The sequence below is a fragment of the Ranitomeya variabilis genome, chromosome 4 (genome assembly GCF_051348905.1).
Source record: "Ranitomeya variabilis isolate aRanVar5 chromosome 4, aRanVar5.hap1, whole genome shotgun sequence".
NCBI classification, from domain to species: Eukaryota; Metazoa; Chordata; class Amphibia; order Anura; family Dendrobatidae; genus Ranitomeya; species Ranitomeya variabilis.
In genome coordinates this window covers 656142059-656147380 of record NC_135235.1, presented here as the reverse complement: position 1 = coordinate 656147380, position 5322 = coordinate 656142059, and positions in this window count along the sequence as shown.

Here is a 5322-nt window from a genome sequence, read left to right as displayed (position 1 = left end):
GCCTGGGTGAATCCGATGATTGAGTCTCGTGACCCACGGTTAAATAACTTGGATGATTTCTTGGCCGCTATGGCATTAATGTTTGATGACCCTAATTGCCGTGCAACCGCTGAATCTGCATTGTTGTCTTTACTAGTGTTGAGCATTCCAATACCGCAAGTATCGGGTATCGGCCGATACTTCCGGGTATCGGAATTCCAATACCGAGATCCGATACTTTTGTGGTATCGGGTATCGGTATCGAAACAACATTAATGTAATAATGTGTAAAAGAAAGAATTAAAATAAAAAATATTGCTATACTCACCTCTCCGACGCAGCCTGGACCTCACGGAGGGAACCGGCAGCGTTCTTTGCTTAAAATTCGCGCGTTTACTTCCTTCCGTGAAGTCCCGGCTTGTGATTGGTCGCGTGCCGCCCATGTGGCCGCGACGCGACCAATCACAGCAAGCCGTGACGTAATTTCAGGTCCTTCAGGATTTTAAAATTACGTTCTGGCTTGTGATTGGTCGCGTCGCGGTCACATGGGCGACGCGACCAATCACAAGCCGTGACATCATGGGAGGCAGGACACGCGCGCATTTTAAAATGCGTGCGTGTCCTGCCTCCCGTGACGTCCCGGCTTGTGATTGGTCGCGTCGCCCATGTGGCCGCGACGCGACCAATCACAGCAAGCCGTGACGTAATTTCAGGTCCTTCAGGATTTTAACCCCTTCATGACCCAGCCTATTTTGGCCTTAATGACCTTGCCATTTTTTGCAATTCTGACCAGTGTCCCTTTATGAGGTAATAACTCAGGAACGCTTCAACGGATCCTTGCGGTTCTGAGATTGTTTTTTCGTGACATATTGGGCTTCATGTTAGTGGTAAATTTAGGTCGATAATTTCTGAGTTTATTTGTGAAAAAAACAGAAATTTGGCGAAAAATTTGAAAATTTTGCAATTTTCACATTTTGAATTAAAAATTCTGTTAAACCAGAGAGTTATGTGACACAAAATAGTTAATAAATAACATTTCCCACATGTCTACTTTACATCAGCACAATTTTGGAAACAAATTTTTTTTTTTGCTAGGAAGTTATAAGGGTTAAAATTTGACCAGTGATTTCTCATTTTTACAACAAAATTTACAAAACCATTTTTTTTAGGGACCACCTCACATTTGAAGTCAGTTTGAGGGTTCTATATGGCTGAAAATACCCAAAAGTGACACCATTCTAAAAACTGCACCCCTCAAGGTGCTCAAAACCACATTCAAGAAGTTTATTAACCCTTCAGGTGTTTCACAGCAGCAGAAGCAACATGGAGGGGAAAAATTAACATTTAACTTTTTAGTCACAAAAATGATCTTTTCGCAACAATTTTTTTATTTTCCCAAGGGTAAAAGGAGAAACTGGACTACGAATGTTGTTGTCCAATTTGTCCTGAGTACGCTGATACCTCATATGTGGGGGTAAACCACTGTTTGGGCGCACGTCACGGCTCGGAAGGGAAGGAGCGCCATTTGACTTTTTGAATGAAAAATTGGCTCCAATCATTAGCGGACACCATGTCGCGTTTGGAGAGCCCCCGTGTGCCTAAACATTGGAGCTCCCCCACAAGTGACCCCATTTTGGAAACTAGACCCCCCAAGGAACTTATCTAGATGCATAGTGAGCACTTTAAACCCCCAGGTGCTTCACAAATTAATCCGTAAAAATGAAAAAGTACTTTTTTTTCACACAAAATTTCTTTTAGCCTCAATTTTTTCATTTTCACATGGGCAACAGGATAAAATGGATCCTGAAATTTGTTGGGCAATTTCTCCTGAGTACGCCAATACCTCATATGTGGGGGTAAACTACTGTTTGGGCACATGGTAAGGCTCGGAAGGGAAGGAGCGCCATTTGACTTTTTGAATGAAAAATTATCTCCATCGTTAGCGGACACCATGTCAGGTTTGGAGAGCCCCTGTGTGCCTAAACATTGGAGCTCCCCCACAAGTGACCCCATTTTGGAAACTAGACCCCCCAAGGAACTTATCTAGATGCATAGTGAGCACTTTAAACCCTCAGGTGCTTCACAAATTGATCCGTAAAAATGAAAAAGTACTTTTTTTTCACACAAAATTTCTTTTAGCCTCAATTTTTTCATTTTCACATGGGCAACAGGATAAAATGGATCCTAAAATTTGTTGGGCAATTTCTCCTGAGTACGCCGATACCTCATATGTGGGGGTAAACCACTGTTTGGGTGCACGGCAAGGCTCGGAAGGGAAGGCGCGCCATTTGACTTTTTGAATGGAAAATTAGCTCCAATCGTTAGTGGACACCATGTCGCATTTGGAGAGCCCCTGTGTGCCTAAACATTGGAGCTCCCCTACAATTGACCCCATTTTGGAAACTAGACCCCCCAAGGAACTAATCTAGATGCATAGTGAGCACTTAAAACCCCCAGTGTTGTGAATTAGACTTTTTTGGCTCCCTCTAGTGGTTACTAGTGATATGACTCTGGGATTTCCTTCCCTCTGTTTGCACCCAGCTGGGTCGTTACTTCAGGGGTGTTGCTATATAAACCTCCTGGAACCTTAATCCAGTGCCTGGCATCGGTGTTATCAGACACATTCTGTTTGCTCCTGTTTGCTGGTCCTGGTTCGTGCTAAATTAAGCTAAGTCTTGCTTCTTTGTTTTTTGGGTTATTTGTTTGCTATCATTTTTGTCCAGCTTGTACTAAATGTGATTCCTGACCTTGCTGGAAGCTCTAGGGGGCTGGTGTTCTCCCCCCGGGCCGTTAGACGGTTCGGGGGTTCTTGAATTTCCAGTGTGGATATTTTTGATAGGATTTTTTGCTGACCATATAAGTTATCTTTCTATATTCTGCTATTAGCTAGTGGGCCTCTCTTTGCTAAATTCCTAGCTCATTCTTATGTTTGTCTTTTCCTCTTACCTCACCGTTATTATTTGTGGGGGGCTTCTATCCAACTTTTTGGGGTATTTCCTCTGGAGGCAAGAAAGGTCTTTCTTTTCCCTTCTAGGGGTAGTTAGCTCTCCGGCTGGCGCGAGACGTCTAGGATCAACGTAGGAACGTTCCCCGGCTGCTGGTATTTGTGGTGCTAGGATTAGTTATATGGTCAGCCCAGTTACCACTGCCCTATGAGCTGGTTTTCTGTATTTACTGACTTAGCATTATTCCTGAGACCCTCTGCCATTGGGGTCATAACAGTATGCCAGGCCAATATTGAATGTTTAAAGCATTGCAGAAGTGGGATAATAAGAAAGGAAATTCTGAGTTTTTTTTTTTCCTTCCTTCTCTTCCTCCCCTTTACCTTTGAGTGGCGTGTGCTTGCTGCAGACATGAATGTGCAGACCTTGATTACAAGTGTTGACCAGCTGGCAGCTCGTGTGCAGGGTATACAAGATTTTGTTACCAGTAGTCCTATGTCTGAACCTAAAATACCTATTCCGGAATTGTTTTCTGGAGATCGATTTAGGTTTAGGAATTTCAAGAATAATTGTAAATTGTTTCTTTCTCTGAGACCCCGTTCATCTGGAGATTCTGCTCAGCAAGTTAAAATTGTTATTTCTTTTTTACGGGGCGACCCTCAGGATTGGGCTGTCTCGCTAGCGCCAGGAGATCCGGCATTGGCGAATATTGATGCGTTTTTTCTGGCGCTCGGATTGCTTTACGAGGAACCCAATCTTGAAATTCAGGCAGAAAAAGCCTTGCTGGCTATTTCTCAGGGTCAGGATGAAGCTGAAGTGTATTGCCAAAAATTTTGGAAATGGTCCGTGCTTACTCAGTGGAATGAGTGTGCTCTGGCCGCAAATTTCAGAAATGGCCTTTCTGAAGCCATTAAGAATGTGATGGTGGGTTTCCCCATTCCTACAAGTCTGAATGATTCTATGGCGCTTGCTATTCAAATTGACCGGCGTTTGCGGGAGCGCAAAACCGCTAATCCTCTGGTGGTGTTGTCTGAACAAACACCTGATTTAATGCAATGTGATAGAATTCAGACTAGAAATGAACGGAAAAATCATAGACATCAGAATGGGTTGTGTTTTTACTGTGGTGATTCTACACATGTTATATCAGCATGCTCTAAACGCCTAACAAGGGGTTAGTCCTGTCGCCATTGGTAATTTGCAACCTAAATTTATTTTGTCTGTGACTTTAGTTTGCTCTTTGTCTTCTTACCCTGTTATGGCGTTTGTGGATTCAGGTGCCGCCCTGAGTCTTATGGATCTGTCATTTGCCAAGCGCTGTGGTTTTGTTCTTGAACCGTTAGTAAATCCTATTCCTCTTAGAGGTATTGATGCTACGCCATTGGCGGAAAATAAACCGCAGTTTTGGACGCAGGTGACCATGTGCATGACTCCTGAACATCGGGAGGTGATTCGTTTTCTTGTTCTGCATAAAATGCATGATTTGGTCGTTTTGGGTCTGCCATGGTTACAGACCCACAATCCTGTCTTGGATTGGAAGGCAATGTCTGTGTCAAGGTGGGGCTGTCAGGGAATTCATGCTGATTCCCCGCCGGTGTCTATTGCTTCCTCTACTCCTTCGGAAGTTCCTGAGTATTTGTCTGATTATCAGGATGTATTCAGTGAGTCCAGATCCAGTGCTCTGCCTCCTCATAGGGACTGTGACTGCGCCATAGATTTGATTCCAGGTAGTAAATTTCCTAAGGGAAGATTATTTAATCTGTCAGTACCTGAGCATGCCGCAATGCGTTCATATATCAAGGAGTCTCTGGAGAAGGGGCATATCCGTCCATCCTCTTCCCCTCTTGGTGCGGGATTCTTTTTTGTGGCTAAGAAGGACGGATCTTTGAGACCTTGTATTGACTATCGGCTACTGAATAAAATCACTGTAAAATTTCAGTATCCTTTGCCTCTCTTGTCGGACTTGTTTGCCCGGATTAAGGGTGCCAAGTGGTTCACCAAGATAGATCTTCCTGGTGCATACAACCTTGTGCGCATTAAGCAAGGTGATGAATGGAAGACTGCATTTAAAACGCCCGAAGGTCATTTTGAGTACTTGGTGATGCCTTTTGGGCTTTCTAATGCTCCCTCAGTATTTCAGTCCTTTATGCATGATATTTTCCGGAAGTATCTGGATAAATTTATGATTGTTTATCTGGACGATATTCTGGTTTTCTCTGAAGATTGGGACTCACATGTGGAGCAGGTCAGGATGGTGTTTCAGGTTTTGCGTGAGAATGCCTTGTTTGTTAAAGGCTCAAAGTGTCTCTTTGGAGTACAGAAAGTTCCCTTTTTGGGGTTTATTTTTTCCCCTTCTGCTGTGGAGATGGACCCAGTCAAGGTCCGAGCTATTCATGAGTGG